The sequence below is a fragment of the Lissotriton helveticus genome, chromosome 9 (genome assembly GCF_964261635.1).
Source record: "Lissotriton helveticus chromosome 9, aLisHel1.1, whole genome shotgun sequence".
Taxonomy (NCBI): domain Eukaryota; kingdom Metazoa; phylum Chordata; class Amphibia; order Caudata; family Salamandridae; genus Lissotriton; species Lissotriton helveticus.
The window spans coordinates 656,765,779-656,785,940 of record NC_136070.1 but is presented as its reverse complement, the minus strand read 5'-3'; positions in this window follow the sequence as shown (position 1 = coordinate 656,785,940).

The following is a 20,162-nucleotide window of genomic DNA, read 5'->3' as shown; positions in this document are numbered from 1 at the left end:
GGCCCCTTTGAACAATAGGAATGGATAGGCAAATGAATCAATTTGTGTATGAAAGGTTTTATTGATGGATGGATAAGTCAAATGGTGGCTGTGTAGGTGGATGGATGCAAGCATAGAGGATGGATGTCTGTACGGATGGATAGGTGGAATGGCCACTGGATGGATGTAATAGTGAAAGATTGAATCATGGATGAAAGAATACATTTATGAGAAAATGTAAAGGAGAAATGGTTGATATCAGCAGGTGAATGGAAGGGTGAAAGGGTGAACAGATTTGATTCTTCGTTGGAAGAGACAAAGGAAGCGGAAAAATCAGAAAGGACATCCAGCAAGAGGAACGCCGACAGCGAGACAGGAGACACGGAAGTAGCCTGAGAAGAGATGGATGCTTCTCTGTACAATGCGAAGCAGTGAAAGGAAGCAGCCATCCAGTATTGTGGTGTAGAAGATGTCGAGCAGGAGATACAAGATGGACCCATCCACTGGAGTGAAGAAGATGAGTCCTGGGTGGAAGAGTGGTGGATTGCCCCAGAGGACGTTGTGAAGGACTCTGGAGAGTCCATGGGGATGAAATGCTGGGGTTCTTCACAAGGAGGGAGGAGGGAGAAGGGAGAAGGGAGAAAGGAGAAGGGAGAAGGGAGGGAATGTTCCATGCATGGGGTGGTCAGGTAAGAGCTACTCTATTCTTTTTTCAATAAAACAAAACACGCATATCACTGAAGGGCACTACATCTCCAAGAAGGCACTAGTGCAGATACAGAAAAGCAGACAACCATTTCCTTTTTGTTTTAAAGGTAACTAAATTGAAGAAACCTCCAGATCCCCTGAACAACCATGTATTTTCCCCCTGATTCCCAAGACTCTGATAGATACAGAGTTGACACACATACCCTATTGGTGGAGCGGGCAGTATAATTTAAGCGAGAGGACAGAGAGGTCACCTGTTCCTCTCTCCCTCCCTCATGTAAAACTCCTTCCCTTTCATTCATATTTATTATTCTTTACTCGCTCACCTTTTTCAACCTGAGCTCCGAAGGATATGGCGAAGGGAGATTATTGATTATACTCTGAGTAAATAGTTACCGCTGCATTTAGTTTGTCATAAATTCTGTTTGTTTCTCCACATTCGAAGACGATAGAAGGAAACAAAGAAGATTAAAAACCTACTATATTTCCGGAAAAACTCCTCACAACCTCATATGTATGTTTTAATGCATAACAAACAAACAAAATGAAGACACCATTGCGAAATAAAACAAGGGGTATATTTACAAGTGAATTGGCAGTAATTGGCATTAGCTTTGTTGGCTTAACGCCACGCTCTGCCACTTTTGAAATGCAGGGCTGCACCATATTTACAAGATTACTGTGCAGCCCGGCGTTTCCCCCTGCACTGGTGCTAATTACAGCTGTCTAGTGCTATCGCAGGCCCCCTTGCACCATAGGAATGGATAGGCGAAAGAATCAATTGGTGTATGAAAGGTTTTATTGATGGCTGGATAAGTCAAGTATATAGGATGGATGTCTGTACGGATGGATGGATGGAATGGCCACTGGATGGATGAAATAGTGAAAGATTGAATGATGGATGAAAGAATACATTTATGAGAAAATGTAAAGGAGAAATGGTTGATATCAGCAGGTGAATGGAAGGGTAAAAGGGTGAACAGATTGATTGTTATTTGGAATAGACACAGGAAGCGGAAAAACCAGAACGGACATCCAGCAAGAGGAACGCCAACAGCGAGACAGGAGAGAGCGAAGCAGCCCTAGAAGAGCTGGATGCTTCTCTCCACAATGTGAAGCAGTGGAAGGAAGCAGCCATCCAGGTTTCTAGTGGCGAAGACGTAGAGCAGGAGATACAAGATGGACCCATTCTCGGGAGTGAAGAAGATGAGTCCTCGGAGGAAGAGTGGTGGATTGCCCCAGAGGATGTTGTGAAGGACTCTGGAGAGTCCAAGGTGATGAAACGCTGGGGTTCATCACTAGGAAGAGGAGATAGAAGGGAGAATAGAGGGAATGTTCCATGCATGGGGTGTTGAGGTAAGATCTATTCTTTTTTAAATAAAACAAACCCGCATTTCACTGAAGGGCACTACATCTCCAAGAAGGCACTGGGGCAGATACAGAAAAGCAGACAACCATTTCCTTTTTGTTTTAAAGGTAACTAAATTAAGGAAACCTCCAGATCCCCTGAACAAACATTTATGTTTCCACTGATTCCCAAGACTCTGATAGATACAGAGTTGACACACATACCCTATTGGTGGAGCGGGCAGTATAATTTAAGCGAGAGGACAGAGAGGTCACCTGTTCCTCTCTCCCTCCCTCATGTAAAACTCCTTCCCTTTCATTCATATTTATTATTCTTTACTCGCTCACCTTTTTCAACCTGAGCTCCGAAGGATATGGCGAAGGGAGATTATTGATTATACTCTGAGTAAATAGTTACCGCTGCATTTAGTTTGTCATAAATTCTGTTTGTTTCTCCACATTCGAAGACGATAGAAGGAAACAAAGAAGATTAAAAACCTACTATATTTCCGGAAAAACTCCTCACAACCTCATATGTATGTTTTAATGCATAACAAACAAACAAAATGAAGACACCATTGCGAAATAAAACAAGGGGTATATTTACAAGTGAATTGGCAGTAATTGGCATTAGCTTTGTTGGCTTAACGCCACGCTCTGCCACTTTTGAAATGCAGGGCTGCACCATATTTACAAGATTACTGTGCAGCCCGGCGTTTCCCCCTGCACTGGTGCTAATTACAGCTGTCTAGTGCTATCGCAGGCCCCCTTGCACCATAGGAATGGATAGGCGAAAGAATCAATTGGTGTATGAAAGGTTTTATTGATGGCTGGATAAGTCAAGTATATAGGATGGATGTCTGTACGGATGGATGGATGGAATGGCCACTGGATGGATGAAATAGTGAAAGATTGAATGATGGATGAAAGAATACATTTATGAGAAAATGTAAAGGAGAAATGGTTGATATCAGCAGGTGAATGGAAGGGTAAAAGGGTGAACAGATTGATTGTTATTTGGAATAGACACAGGAAGCGGAAAAACCAGAACGGACATCCAGCAAGAGGAACGCCAACAGCGAGACAGGAGAGAGCGAAGCAGCCCTAGAAGAGCTGGATGCTTCTCTCCACAATGTGAAGCAGTGGAAGGAAGCAGCCATCCAGGTTTCTAGTGGCGAAGACGTAGAGCAGGAGATACAAGATGGACCCATTCTCGGGAGTGAAGAAGATGAGTCCTCGGAGGAAGAGTGGTGGATTGCCCCAGAGGATGTTGTGAAGGACTCTGGAGAGTCCAAGGTGATGAAACGCTGGGGTTCATCACTAGGAAGAGGAGATAGAAGGGAGAATAGAGGGAATGTTCCATGCATGGGGTGTTGAGGTAAGATCTATTCTTTTTTAAATAAAACAAACACGCATTTCACTGAAGGGCACTACATCTCCAAGAAGGCACTGGGGCAGATACAGAAAAGCAGACAACCATTTCCTTTTTGTTTTAAAGGTAACTAAATTAAGGAAACCTCCAGATCCCCTGAACAAACATTTATGTTTCCACTGATTCCCAAGACTCTGATAGATACAGAGATGTCACATATACCCTATTGGGGGAGCAAGCAGTTTAATTTAAGAGAGAGGACAGAGAGGTCATCTGTTCCTCTCTCCCTCACTCCTGTAAAACTCCTTCCCTTTCATTCATATTTACTTATTATTCTTTCTCGTCTACCTTTGTCAGCCTGAGCGTCGAAGTATATGGTGGAGGGAGATTATTGATTCACTCTGAATAAATACTTACGGCTGTGTTTGGTTTATATCACAGTCGGTTTGTGTTGCCACATCTGAATACCTAGAAGGAAACAAAGAAGATTAAAAACCTACCATCATTTCGGAAAACTACTCCTCACAACCTCATATGTATCTTTTGATACACAACAAACTAAAAATAAAGACACAATTGCAAAACAAACCAAGGGGTATATTCACAAGTGAATTGGCGGTAATTGGCATTAGCTTTGTTGGCTTAACGCCGCGCTCTGCCACTTTTGAAATGCAGGGCTACATCATATTTACAAGAATACTGTGCAGCCCGGCGTTTACCCCTGCACTGGTGCTAATTACAGCTGCCCAGCGCTAACGCAGGCCCCTTTGAACAATAGGAATGGATAGGCAAATGAATCAATTTGTGTATGAAAGGTTTTATTGATGGATGGATAAGTCAAATGGTGGCTGTGTAGGTGGATGGATGCAAGCATAGAGGATGGATGTCTGTACGGATGGATAGGTGGAATGGCCACTGGATGGATGTAATAGTGAAAGATTGAATCATGGATGAAAGAATACATTTATGAGAAAATGTAAAGGAGAAATGGTTGATATCAGCAGGTGAATGGAAGGGTGAAAGGGTGAACAGATTTGATTCTTCGTTGGAAGAAACAAAGGAAGCGGAAAAATCAGAAAGGACATCCAGCAAGAGGAACGCCGACAGCGAGACAGGAGAGACGGAAGTGGCCTGAGAAGAGATGGATGCTTCTCTGTACAATGCGAAGCAGTGAAAGGAAGCAGCCATCCAGTATTGTGGTGTAGAAGATGTCGAGCAGGAGATACAAGATGGACCCATCCACTGGAGTGAAGAAGATGAGTCCTGGGTGGAAGAGTGGTGGATTGCCCCAGAGGACGTTGTGAAGGACTCTGGAGAGTCCATGGGGATGAAATGCTGGGGTTCTTCACAAGGAGGGAGGAGGGAGAAGGGAGAAGGGAGAAAGGAGAAGGGAGAAGGGAGGGAATGTTCCATGCATGGGGTGGTCAGGTAAGAGCTACTCTATTCTTTTTTCAATAAAACAAAACACGCATATCACTGAAGGGCACTACATCTCCAAGAAGGCACTAGTGCAGATACAGAAAAGCAGACAACCATTTCCTTTTTGTTTTAAAGGTAACTAAATTGAAGAAACCTCCAGATCCCCTGAACAACCATGTATTTTCCCCCTGATTCCCAAGACTCTGATAGATACAGAGTTGACACACATACCCTATTGGTGGAGCGGGCAGTATAATTTAAGCGAGAGGACAGAGAGGTCACCTGTTCCTCTCTCCCTCCCTCATGTAAAACTCCTTCCCTTTCATTCATATTTATTATTCTTTACTCGCTCACCTTCTTCAACCTGAGCTCCGAAGGATATGGCGAAGGGAGATTATTGATTATACTCTGAGTAAATAGTTACCGCTGCATTTAGTTTGTCATAAATTCTGTTTGTTTCTCCACATTCGAAGACGATAGAAGGAAACAAAGAAGATTAAAAACCTACTATATTTCCGGAAAAACTCCTCACAACCTCATATGTATGTTTTAATGCACAACAAACTACAAAATGAAGACACCATTGCGAAATAAAACAAGGGGTATATTTACAAGTGAATTGGCAGTAATTGGCATTAGCTTTGTTGGCTTAACGCCACGCTCTGCCACTTTTGAAATGCAGGGCTGCACCATATTTACAAGATTACTGTGCAGCCCGGCGTTTCCCCCTGCACTGGTGCTAATTACAGCTGTCTAGTGCTATCGCAGGCCCCCTTGCACCATAGGAATGGATAGGCGAAAGAATCAATTGGTGTATGAAAGGTTTTATTGATGGCTGGATAAGTCAAGTATATAGGATGGATGTCTGTACGGATGGATGGATGGAATGGCCACTGGATGGATGAAATAGTGAAAGATTGAATGATGGATGAAAGAATACATTTATGAGAAAATGTAAAGGAGAAATGGTTGATATCAGCAGGTGAATGGAAGGGTAAAAGGGTGAACAGATTGATTCTTATTTGGAATAGACACAGGAAGCGGAAAAACCAGAACGGACATCCAGCAAGAGGAACGCCAACAGCGAGACAGGAGAGAGCGAAGCAGCCCTAGAAGAGCTGGATGCTTCTCTCCACAATGTGAAGCAGTGGAAGGAAGCAGCCATCCAGGTTTCTAGTGGCGAAGACGTAGAGCAGGAGATACAAGATGGACCCATTCTCGGGAGTGAAGAAGATGAGTCCTCGGAGGAAGAGTGGTGGATTGCCCCAGAGGATGTTGTGAAGGACTCTGGAGAGTCCAAGGTGATGTAACGCTGGGGTTCATCACTAGGAAGAGGAGATAGAAGGGAGAATAGAGGGAATGTTCCATGCATGGGGTGTTGAGGTAAGATCTATTCTTTTTTAAATAAAACAAACACGCATTTCACTGAAGGGCACTACATCTCCAAGAAGGCACTGGGGCAGATACAGAAAAGCAGACAACCATTTCCTTTTTGTTTTAAAGGTAACTAAATTAAGGAAACCTCCAGATCCCCTGAACAAACATTTATGTTTCCACTGATTCCCAAGACTCTGATAGATACAGAGATGTCACATATACCCTATTGGGGGAGCGGGCAGTTTAATTTAAGAGAGAGGACAGAGAGGTCATCTGTTCCTCTCTCCCTCACTCCTGTAAAACTCCTTCCCTTTCATTCATATTTACTTATTATTCTTTCTCGTCTACCTTTGTCAGCCTGAGCGTCGAAGTATATGGTGGAGGGAGATTATTGATTCACTCTGAATAAATACTTACGGCTGTGTTTGGTTTATATCACAGTCGGTTTGTGTTGCCACATCTGTATACCTAGAAGGAAACAAAGAAGATTAAAAACCTACCATCATTTCGGAAAACTACTCCTCACAACCTCATATGTATCTTTTGATACACAACAAACTAAAAATAAAGACACAATTGCAAAACAAACCAAGGGGTATATTCACAAGTGAATTGGCGGTAATTGGCATTAGCTTTGTTGGCTTAACGCCGCGCTCTGCCACTTTTGAAATGCAGGGCTACATCATATTTACAAGAATACTGTGCAGCCCGGCGTTTACCCCTGCACTGGTGCTAATTACAGCTGCCCAGTGCTAACGCAGGCCCCTTTGAACAATAGGAATGGATAGGCAAATGAATCAATTTGTGTATGAAAGGTTTTATTGATGGATGGATAAGTCAAATGGTGGCTGTGTAGGTGGATGGATGCAAGCATAGAGGATGGATGTCTGTACGGATGGATAGGTGGAATGGCCACTGGATGGATGTAATAGTGAAAGATTGAATCATGGATGAAAGAATACATTTATGAGAAAATGTAAAGGAGAAATGGTTGATATCAGCAGGTGAATGGAAGGGTGAAAGGGTGAACAGATTTGATTCTTCGTTGGAAGAGACAAAGGAAGCGGAAAAATCAGAAAGGACATCCAGCAAGAGGAACGCCGACAGCAAGACAGGAGAGACGGAAGTAGCCTGAGAAGAGATGGATGCTTCTCTGTACAATGCGAAGCAGTGAAAGGAAGCAGCCATCCAGTATTGTGGTGTAGAAGATGTCGAGCAGGAGATACAAGATGGACCCATCCACTGGAGTGAAGAAGATGAGTCCTGGGTGGAAGAGTGGTGGATTGCCCTGAGGACGTTGTGAAGGACTCTGGAGAGTCCATGGGGATGACATGCTGGGGTTCTTCACAAGGAGGGAGGAGGGAGAAGGGAGAAGGGAGAAGGGAGAAGGGAGAAAGGAGAAGGGAGAAGGGAGGGAATGTTCCATGCATGGGGTGGTCAGGTAAGAGCTACTCTATTCTTTTTTCAATAAAACAAAACACGCATATCACTGAAGGGCACTACATCTCCAAGAAGGCACTAGTGCAGATACAGAAAAGCAGACAACCATTTCCTTTTTGTTTTAAAGGTAACTAAATTGAAGAAACCTCCAGATCCCCTGAACAACCATGTATTTTCCCCCTGAATCCCAAGACTTTGATAGATACAGAGTTGACACACATACCCTATTGGTGGAGCGGGCAGTATAATTTAAGCGAGAGGACAGAGAGGTCACCTGTTCCTCTCTCCCTCCCTCATGTAAAACTCCTTCCCTTTCATTCATATTTATTATTCTTTACTCGCTCACCTTTTTCAACCTGAGCTCCGAAGGATATGGCGAAGGGAGATTATTGATTATACTCTGAGTAAATAGTTACCGCTGCATTTAGTTTGTCATAAATTCTGTTTGTTTCTCCACATTCGAAGACGATAGAAGGAAACAAAGAAGATTAAAAACCTACTATATTTCCGGAAAAACTCCTCACAACCTCATATGTATGTTTTAATGCACAACAAACTACAAAATGAAGACACCATTGCGAAATAAAACAAGGGGTATATTTACAAGTGAATTGGCAGTAATTGGCATTAGCTTTGTTGGCTTAACGCCACGCTCTGCCACTTTTTAAATGCAGGGCTGCACCATATTTACAAGATTACTGTGCAGCCCGGCGTTTCCCCCTGCACTGGTGCTAATTACAGCTGTCTAGTGTATCGCAGGCCCCCTTGCACCATAGGAATGGATAGGCGAAAGAATCAATTGGTGTATGAAAGGTTTTATTGATGGCTGGATAAGTCAAGTATATAGGATGGATGTCTGTACGGATGGATGGATGGAATGGCCACTGGATGGATGAAATAGTGAAAGATTGAATGATGGATGAAAGAATACATTTATGAGAAAATGTAAAGGAGAAATGGTTGATATCAGCAGGTGAATGGAAGGGTAAAAGGGTGAACAGATTGATTCTTATTTGGAATAGACACAGGAAGCGGAAAAACCAGAACGGACATCCAGCAAGAGGAACGCCAACAGCGAGACAGGAGAGAGCGAAGCAGCCCTAGAAGAGCTGGATGCTTCTCTCCACAATGTGAAGCAGTGGAAGGAAGCAGCCATCCAGGTTTCTAGTGGCGAAGACGTAGAGCAGGAGATACAAGATGGACCCATTCTCGGGAGTGAAGAAGATGAGTCCTCGGTGGAAGAGTGGTGGATTGCCCCAGAGGATGTTGTGAAGGACTCTGGAGAGTCCAAGGTGATGAAACGCTGGGGTTCATCACTAGGAAGAGGAGATAGAAGGGAGAATAGAGGGAATGTTCCATGCATGGGGTGTTGAGGTAAGATCTATTCTTTTTTAAATAAAACAAACACGCATTTCACTGAAGGGCACTACATCTCCAAGAAGGCACTGGGGCAGATACAGAAAAGCAGACAAACATTTCCTTTTTGTTTTAAAGGTAACTAAATTAAGGAAACCTCCAGATCCCCTGAACAAACATTTATGTTTCCACTGATTCCCAAGACTCTGATAGATACAGAGATGTCACATATACCCTATTGGGGGAGCGGGCAGTTTAATTTAAGAGAGAGGACAGAGAGGTCATCTGTTCCTCTCTCCCTCACTCCTGTAAAACTCCTTCCCTTTCATTCATATTTACTTATTATTCTTTCTAGCCTACCTTTTTCAGCCTGAGCGCCAAAGTATATGGTGGAGGGAGATTATTGATTTACTTTGAATAAATACTTACGGCTGTGTTTGGTTTATATCACAGACAGTTTGTGTTGCCACATCTGAATACCTAGAAGGAAACAAAGAAGATTAAAAACCTACCATCATTTCGGAAAACTACTCCTCACAACCTCATATTTATCTTTTGATGCACAACAAACTAAAAATTTAGACACAATTGCAAAACAAACCAAGGGGTATATTTACAAGTGAATTGGCAGTAATTGGTATTAGCTTTGTTGGCTTAACGTCGCGCTCTGCCACTTTTGAAATGCAGGGCTACATCGTATTTACAAGAATACTGTGCAGCCCGGCGTTTACCCCTGCACTGGTGCTAATTACAGCTGCCCAGCGCTAACGCAGGCCCCTTTGCACAATAGGAATGGATAGGCAAATTAATCAATTTGTGTATGAAAGGTTTTATTGATGGATGGATAAGTCAAATGGTGGCTGTGTAGGTGGTTGGATGCAAGCATAGGCAATGGATGTCTGTACGGATGGATAGGTGGAATGGCCACTGGATGGATGTAATAGTGAAACATTGAATCATGGATGAAAGAATACATTTATGAGAAAATATGAAGGAGAAATGGTTGATATGAGCAGGTGAATGGAAGGGTGAAAGGGTGAACAGATTTGATTCTTGGTTGGAAGATACAAAGGAAGCGGAAAAACCAGAAAGGACATCCAGCAAGAGGAACGCCAACAACGAGACAGGAGAGACGGAAGTAGCCTGAGAAGAGATGGATGCTTCTCTGTACAGTGCGAAGCAGTGGAAGGAAGCAGCCATCCAGTATTGTGGTGTAGAAGATGTCGAGCAGGATATACAAAATGGACCCATCCTGTGGAATGAAGAAGATGTGTCCTGGGTGGAAGAGTGGTGGATTGCCCCTGAGGACGTTGTGAAGGACTCTGGAGAGTACATGGGGATGAAATGCTGGGGTTCTTCACAAGGAGGGAGAAGGGAGAAGGGAGAAGGGAGAAGGGAGAAGGGAGAAGGGAGAAGGGAGAAGGGAGAAGGGAGAAAGGAGAAGGGAGAAGGGAGGGAATGTTCCATGCATGGGGTGTTGAGGTAAGAGCTACTCTATTCTTTTTTCCATAAAACAAAACATGCATGTCACTGAAGGGAACTACATCTCCAAGAAGGCACTAGGCAGATACAGAAAAGCAGACAACCATGTCCTTTTTGTTTTAAAGGTAACTAAATTGAAGAAACCTCCAGATCCCCTGAACAGCCATTTATTTCTCCCCTGATTCCCAATACTCTGATAGATACAGAGTTGACACATATACCCTATTGGGGGAGCGGGCAGTATAATTTAAGCGAGAGGACAGAGAGGTCACCTGTTCCTCTCTCCCTCACTCATGTAAAACTCCTTCCCTTTCATTCATATTTATTATTCTTTACTCGCTCACCTTTTTCAACCTGAGCTCCGAAGGATATGACGAAGGGAGATAATTGATTATACTCTGAGTAAATAGTTACCGCTGCATTTAGTTTGTCATTAATTCTGTTTGGTTCTCCACATCCGAAGACGATAGAAGGAAACAAAGAAGATTAAAAACCTACCATATTTCCGGAAAAACTCCTCACAACCTCATATGTATGTTTTAATGCACAACAAACTACAAAATGAAGACACCATTGCGAAATAAACCAAGGGGTATATTTACAAGTGAATTGGCGGTAATTGGCATTAGCTTTGTTGGCTTAACGCCACGCTCTGCCACTTTTGAAATGCAGGGCTGCACCATATTTACAAGATTACTGTGCAGCCCGGTGTTTCCCCCTGCACTGGTGCTAATTACAGCTGTCTAGTGCTATTGCAGGCCCCCTTGCACAATAGGAATGGATAGGCGAAAGAATCAATTGGTGTATGAAAGGTTTTATTGATGGCTGGATAAGTCAAGTATAGAGGATGGATGTCTGTACGGATGGATGGATGGAATGGCCACTGGATGGATGAAATAGTGAAAGATTGAATGATGGATGAAAGAATACATTTATGAGAAAATGTAAAGGAGAAATGGTTGATATCAGCAGGTGAATGGAATGGTAAAAGGGTGAACAGATTGATTCTTATTTGGAATAGACACAGGAAGCGGAAAAACCAGAACGGACATCCAGCAAGAGGAATGCCAACAGCGAGACAGGAGAGAGCGAAGCAGCCCTAGAAGAGCTGGATGCTTCTCTCCACAATGTGAAGCAGTGGAAGGAAGCAGCCATCCAGTTTTCTAGTGGCGAAGACGTAGAGCAGGAGATACAAGATGGACCCATTCTCGGGAGTGAAGATGAGTCCTGGGTGGAAGAGTGGTTGATTGCCCCAGAGGACGTTGTGAAGGACTCTGGAGAGTACAAGGTGATGAAACGCTGGGGTTCATCACTAGGAAGAGGAGATAGAAGGGAGAATGGAGGGAATGTTCCATGCATGGGGTGTTGAGGCAAGAGCTACTCTATTCTTTTTTCAATAAAACAAACACGCATTTCACTGAAGGGCCCTACATCTCCAAGAAGGCACTGGGGCAGATACAGAAAAGCAGACAACCATTTCCTTTTTGTTTTAAAGGTAACTAAATTAAGGAAACCTCCAGATTCCCTGAACAAACATTTATGTTTCAACTGATTCCAAAAAGACTCTGATAGATACAGAGATGTCACATATACCCTATTGGGGGAGCGGGCAGTATAATTTAAGAGAGAGGACAGAGAGGTCATCTGTTCCTCTCTCCCTCACTCCTGTAAAACTCCTTCCCTTTCATTCATATTTACTTATTATTCTTTCTCGCCTACCTTTTTCAGCCTGAGCACCGAAGTATATGGTGGAGGGAGATTATTGATTTACTCTGAATAAATACTTACGGCTGTGTTTGGTTTATATCACAGTCTGTTTGTGTTGCCAAACTTGAATACCTAGAAGGAAACAAAAAAGATTAAAAACCTACTATAATTTTGGAAAACTACTCCTCACAACCTCATATGTATCTTTTGATGCACAACAAACTAAAAATAAAGACACAATTGCAAAACAAACCAAGGGGTATATTTACAAGTGAATTGGCGGTAATTGGCATTAGCTTTGCTGGCTTAACGCCGCGCTCTGCCACTTTTGAAATGCAGGGCTACATCGTATTTACAAGAATACTGTGAAGCCCGGCGTTTACCCCTGCACTGGTGCTAATTACAGCTGCCCAGCGCTAACGCAGGCCCCTTTGCACAATAGGAATGGATAGGCAAATGAATCAATTTGTGTAAGAAAGGTTTTATTGATGGATGGATAAGTCAAATGGTGACTGCGTAGGTGGTTGGATGCAAGCATAGGCGATGGATGTCTGTACGGATGGATAGGTGGAATGGCCACTGGATGGATGTAATAGTGAAAGATTGAATCATGGATGAAAGAATACATTTATGAGAAAATGTAAAGGAGAAATGGTTGATATCAGCAGGTGAATGGAAGGGTGAAAGGGTGAACAGATTTGATTCTTCGTTGGAAGAGACAAAGGAAGCGGAAAAATCAGAAAGGACATCCAGCAAGAGGAACGCCGACAGCGAGACAGGAGAGACGGAAGTAGCCTGAGAAGAGATGGATGCTTCTCTGTACAATGCGAAGCAGTGAAAGGAAGCAGCCATCCAGTATTGTGGTGTAGAAGATGTCGAGTAGGAGATACAAGATGGACCCATCCACTGGAGTGAAGAAGATGAGTCCTGGGTGGAAGAGTGGTGGATTGCCCCAGAGGACGTTGTGAAGGACTCTGGAGAGTCCATGGGGATGAAATGCTGGGGTTCTTCACAAGGAGGGAGGAGGGAGAAGGGAGAAGGGAGAAAGGAGAAGGGAGAAGGGAGGGAATGTTCCATGCATGGGGTGGTCAGGTAAGAGCTACTCTATTCTTTTTTCAATAAAACAAAACACGCATATCACTGAAGGGCACTACATCTCCAAGAAGGCACTAGTGCAGATACAGAAAAGCAGACGACCATATCCTTTTTGTTTTAAAGGTAACTAAATTGAAGAAACCTCCAGATCCCCTGAACAACCATGTATTTTCCCCCTGATTCCCAAGACTCTGATAGATACAGAGTTGACACACATACCCTATTGGTGGAGCGGGCAGTATAATTTAAGCGAGAGGACAGAGAGGTCACCTGTTCCTCTCTCCCTCCCTCATGTAAAACTCCTTCCCTTTCATTCATATTTATTATTCTTTACTCGCTCACCTTTTTCAACCTGAGCTCCGAAGGATATGGCGAAGGGAGATTATTGATTATACTCTGAGTAAATAGTTACCGCTGCATTTAGTTTGTCATAAATTCTGTTTGTTTCTCCACATTCGAAGACGATAGAAGGAAACAAAGAAGATTAAAAACCTACTATATTTCCGGAAAAACTCCTCACAACCTCATATGTATGTTTTAATGCACCACAAACTACAAAATGAAGACACAATTGCAAAACAAACCAAGGGGTATATTCACAAGTGAATTGGCGGTAATTGGCATTAGCTTTGTTGGCTTAACGCCGCGCTCTGCCACTTTTGAAATGCAGGGCTACATCATATTTACAAGAATACTGTGCAGCCCGGCGTTTACCCCTGCACTGGTGCTAATTACAGCTGCCCAGCGCTAACGCAGGCCCCTTTGAACAATAGGAATGGATAGGCAAATGAATCAATTTGTGTATGAAAGGTTTTATTGATGGATGGATAAGTCAAATGGTGGCTGTGTAGGTGGATGGATGCAAGCATAGAGGATGGATGTCTGTACGGATGGATAGGTGGAATGGCCACTAGATGGATGTAATAGTGAAAGATTGAATCATGGATGAAAGAATACATTTATGAGAAAATGTAAAGGAGAAATGGTTGATATCAGCAGGTGAATGGAAGTGTGAAAGGGTGAACATATTTGATTCTAGGTTGGAATAGACAAAGGAAGCGGAAAAACCAGAAAGGACATCCAGCAAGAGGAACGCCGACAGCGAGACAGGAGAGACGGAAGTAGCCTGAGAAGAGATGGATGCTTCTCTGTACAATGCGAAGCAGTGGAAGGAAGCAGCCATCCAGTATTGTGGTATAGAAGATGTCGAGCAGGATATACAACATGGACCCATCCTCTGGAATGAAGAAGATGAGTCCTGGGTGGAAGAGTGGTGGATTGCCCTGAGGACGTTGTGAAGGACTCTGGAGAGTCCATGGGGATGAAATGTTGGGGTTCTTCACAAGGAGGGAGGAGGGAGAAGGGAGAAGGGAGAAGGGAGAAGGGAGAAAGGAGAAGGGAGAAGGGAGGGAATGTTCCATGCATGGGGTGTTGAGGTAAGAGCTACTCTATTCTTTTTTCAATAAAACAAAACACGCATATCACTGAATTGCACTACATCTCCAAGAAGGCACTGGGGCAGATACAGAAAAGCAGACAACCATTTCCTTTTTGTTTTAAAGGTAACTAAATTGAAGAAACCTCCAGATCCCCTGTACAACCATTTATTTTCCCCCGATTCCCAAGACTCTGATAGATACAGAGTTGACACATATATCCTATTGGGGGAGCGGGCAGTATAATTTAAGCGAGAGGACAGAGAGGCCACCTGCTCCTCTCTCCCTCACTCATGTAAAACTCCTTCCCTTTCATTCATATTTATTATTCTTTACTCGCTCACCTTTTTCAACCTGAGCTCCGAAGGATATGGAGAAGGGAGATAATTGATTATACTCTGAGTAAATAGTTACCGCTGCATTTAGTTTGTCATAAATTCTGTTTGGTTTTCCACATCCGAAGACGATAGAAGGAAACAATGAAGATTAAAAACCTATCATATTTCCGGAAAAACTCCTCACAACCTCATATGTATGTTTTAATGCACAACAAACTACAAAATGAAGACACCATTGCGAAATAAACCAAGGGGTATATTTACAAGTGAATTGGCGGTAATTGGCATTAGCTTTGTTGGCTTAACGCCGCGCTCTGCCACTTTTGAAATGCAGGACTACATCATATTTACAAGAATACTGTGCAGCCCGGCGTTTACCCCTGCACTGGTGCTAATTACAGCTGCGCAGCGCTAACGCAGGCCCCTTTGAACAATAGGAATGGATAGGAAAATGAATCAATTTGTGTATGAAAGGTTTTATTGATGGATGGATAAGTCAAAGGGTGGCTGTGTAGGTGGATGGATGCAAGCATAGAGGATGGATGTCTGTACGGATGGATAGGTGGAATGGCCACTGGATGGATGTAATAGTGAAAGATTGAATCATGGATGAAAGAATACATTTATGAGAAAATGTAAAGGAGAAATGGTTGATATCAGCAGGTGAATGGAAGGGTGAAACGGTGAACAGATTTGATTCTTGGTTGGAAGAGACAAAGGAAGCGGAAAAAACAGAAAGGACATCCGGCAAGAGGAACGCCGACAGCGAGACAGGAGAGACGGAAGTAGCCTGAGAAGAGATGGATGCTTCTCTGTACAATGCGAAGCAGTGGAAGGAAGCAGCCATCCAGTATTGTGGTGTAGAATATGTCGAGCAGGAGATACCAGATGGACCCATCCTCTGGAGTGAAGAAGATGAGTCCTGGGTGGAACAGTGGTGGATTGCCCCAGAGGACGTTGTGAAGGACTCTGGGGATGAAACGGTGCGGTTCTTCACAAGGAGGGAGGAGGGAGAAGGGAGAAGGGAGGGAATGGTCCATGCATGGGGTGTTGAAGTAAGAGCTTCTCTAGTCTTTTTTCAATAAAACAAAGCACGCATATCACTGAAGGGCACTACATCTCTAAGAAGGCACTAGGGCAGATACAGAAAAGCAGACAACCATTCCCTTTTTGTTTTAAACGTAAATAAATTAAGGAATCCTCCGGATCCCCTGAACAAACATTTATGTTTTCCCTGATTCCCAAGACTCCGATAGATACAGAGGGACTCATTTATGAGCCCCTGCATCACTTTTGCGCCACCGGTGCGTCACTTTTTTTGACGCACCAGTGGCGTAAAAAATGCGCCATGTTGCGCCATATTTACGAAGTGACGCATCTAGGTAGATGCGTCACTTTGTAAACCCCTGCGCTACAGTATACCTGCGCCAGGTATAATGTATGCAGGGTGGGCGTACCTCCGCAAGAAAGGGTCGTAGAAGTGGTGCAGCGAAATCTATGAGATTTCGCTGCGCCACTTCTAGGATGCCAATGCGTCAAAACCTTACGCCTGCCTCATGGCAGCCATAAGGTTGTAGGAGAGTAGGATCTGCTTACTATGGTTGCCCCCACATTTTGCTGGTGTTTCACTGTTTCTCGACTTTAGTCTGGCTGGGGCCCTGCTAACCAGGACCCCAGCCTAGCTGTTCGCTTTCTAAATTGATTGCATGTACTTTAGGTACACTCCAGATTGGTTGCTGGGTTACCCTTGTGAGTCCCTAGTATATGGTACCTTAGGTACCAAGGCCATAGGTAGCCCAGAGGCCTACCAGGGGCTGAAGCATATATTATGCCACCCCTGGGAAGCCTTCCAAAATGGCACCACAGGTCTGCTACTGCAACCTGGGTAAGGTGGTGTAAGCATCCCTTGCTAAGATATAGGTTACCTATATCTACCTTTAAATACAGACACATATGAACCTATCAGTCACTCCTATGGCAGGCCTTAACAATCCTGAAGGCAGAGAGCTTGGTTTTGTGTGAGAGGGTGCCCAAGCATGAGCTGAGCCCCTCTGCAGCTTTCGGAATACATTCTCTAAGGCTGTTCTGTGATACAGCCATACCATATACTCTTAAATGCATTATAACCTCGCAGTAAATGCTAGCTTTGTGATGGCTGCATCAAAACATGTCGTGTTTGGTGTCAAACACTTTGGAATCCTACACTCCACCAGTCCTGGCGGCGGGGGTAGAATTCCACCCTTCTAAAGGGAGAAGACATGTACACACTGGTCTAACCGGTAATAGTTTGAAAGAGCCCCAGCATCACAAAATGGATGCTGCTGCCACAGTCACAAGTCTGACCTCCTGCTGCTGGGTGAAACTCCGGCAGGGGAGGCCTGGACAATAGGTTTCCTTTCACAGGGGGGTGTAACCACCTCCCTAGACTGCCTTTAGTGTATTTGGGCAGGGTGGGTGCATTCAGTGAATTCTTTTCAGACAGTGCCTGGGGCACACTTGGTGTCCCTGTGCTTACCCCAGTTCAAACCAGTTTCTGGGGCACACAGCCCCTGCTCTGGTGCAAAACTGGACAAAGGGGAAGGGGTATAACCACCCCCTCCCCAGGTCCTCCCATAGGTGGGATCCTAGAGTTAGTCCAACCCCTAAACTTAGTATAAGTATAGGAACCCAGTCCTTAACACTTTAGATTATACCTGGACGAAACTCTGCAACATATATCCTGGAACTTCGACATTCTATATCGACTAGAAGACGGAAGAATCTCCCTTGGGGTCAAGGAGTGACTCCCCTGTTCAAACAGGCACCGAAGAAGCATCTTGCCGGTCTGCATTTCCAAGGCTCCGGCCGGATCCTGAAGGATTTGCGACACAGGACATGGACTTCCAGACATCTCAGATGCCAACAGGAGATCCCAGCAAAGCTGAGACCCGCAGCCATCACGAGAGATGTGGGACAGGAACTCCTGGACACCGTGCACATTTGATAGTGCACCTATTTCACACACTTTTCTGAAGTTGTGCATTGGGCTATTTGTAGTCCAAGCCCTGAGCACCATCTGCACCGAAGATTGTGGGCCTACACTCCACGAGTGTTCCGTGGTCCCACTTCTAGCATTTCTGCTCGAGGCCCCTTCGCAATCCCTGGTCCATCAACTGGTGGGTCCCCACGAAGGTAACTCTTTTGTTTTGGGGCTTTCCTAGTTGCTCCAGATGTGCCCTGAGTCCCTCAAATCTTGCTGGTCTGCTCCGAAGCCAATCTTTGCTTTCTGCGTGTGTTGCTGTTGCCAAGGCTTGTTGGGTCCAATCCGGATAACACTGCAGCACTCAACATCCTTTGTGGGACAGCTCAAATCCAGCTCCTGGTTGTCGTTGATGCCTCCTGGACCTCGTGGCTGAAGAGTCAACCTTCACCTTCTTCACCTGGAAGCACCCGACATCGGTGGGCATATGCTCATCGCCTGCCTGGTCACTAGCTAGTGACCCAGACTCTGTCCCCTCTACTTTCAGGTTCTTCAGATCTCCGATCCACCCGTGGATCCATCTGGACACTTTCCACTTGGAGGCCTGCAGCACTTTTCCGCAGCTCGCCATAGAAAACGACGACGAAACCTGACACGAAAAGACACCTATGCACCCGGCTTCCCTGGGTGAGGTAACTTGAGTACTCTAGTGCTCCCGTGGGTGTTGACTCCCGAACTGTCTAGTTCCCAAGGGGTTTGCTCCAAGTCCACTCCTAAGTGTCCCTTATCTTTAAAATTCTAATCGCAACTTTCTCCATAGAAGTCAATGGTGATTTGCGGCTGTGTTTAGACACTGCACGCGTCCCCTGTGGGTCTCCTGCATCCCTACCTTGGGTGGTTCCTGGTTTCCCCAGCTGTTCTACAGGCCTTAGGCCTTGTCTCTATGTCTGTCGTGGTTCTTATACCACTTCTTTAGTATATGGTTTGTGATGCCCCTAGGGCTAATCATATATTGTGCTAATTTGCTGTGTGCTAAATAAGTTTACTGTATATACTTTTGCCTCTAGCCTCATAAAGACACTAGAGGGATGTGTTTAGATTAAATAAATATATTTTATATATATACCTGGTGTGGTTCTCCTTTCATTTGGTCATTCACAAGATTATAGATTGGTAAAACAAGCTGCTTTACTTTCCTTCAAGACTTAGCCTGAAGGCTGCTCTCCACAGCTACCACTAGGATAGCTTTCTATGGATGTATGACGTTACAACGCATACTTTTACAACGCCTACCTTTACATCGTAAGTTTTACAACGCATACCATTACAACGCATAATGCTTTTGGGCGCTGGATAGTGAATAGTTTAATTTACTATTCCAACTCCAGTCCCCGTGGATAGTAGGGAAGGTGTTGGATAGTAAATTAAACCTATTCCTTATCCTAGAGCGCCCCCAGCGCTATGCGTTGTAATAGTTTGCGTTGTAAAAGTTGCGTTGTAATGGTAGTTCGTTGTAAAAGTTTCGTTGTAAAGGTTGTATACCGCTTTCTATATATGTTGTCTTTAAACCTACCATCAATAAGGGTCATTTGGATTGGTGCAAGGTGCCCACTAGAATAGTGGACAGCATATGCCAGGTCAACTTCTAACAAGGTGACGCAGGCCCTTTCATATGGGGCTTGCCCCATTTGAATGGAACATTGCTGGAGTTGCGCCAGGCTTCCGACACAACTCCAGCAATGCGCCACTTTTTGCGCTAACAGATATGTCAGTTATAATGACGTATCTATCCTTCCTTGCGACATGATGTGTCAGATTGTAAATATGCCGCATCATTGGTGTCGTAAGGAGGGCGCACTGAGAAGTGGCGCATCGCTGCTTTCACGCAGCGATGCGCCACTTCACGTAAATGAAACTCAGAATCGTCACATATACTTTATTGTGGGAGTGCGCAGTATAATTTAAGAGGGAGGACAGAGAGGTCATCTGTTCTTCTCTCCCTCTCTTCTGGAAAACTCCTTCCCTTTCATTCATATTTACTTATTATACTTTCTCGCTCACCTTCTTCAGCCTGAGCACCAACGGATATGGTGAAGGGAGATTATTGATTATACTCTGAATAAATACTTACGGCTGCGTTTCATTTG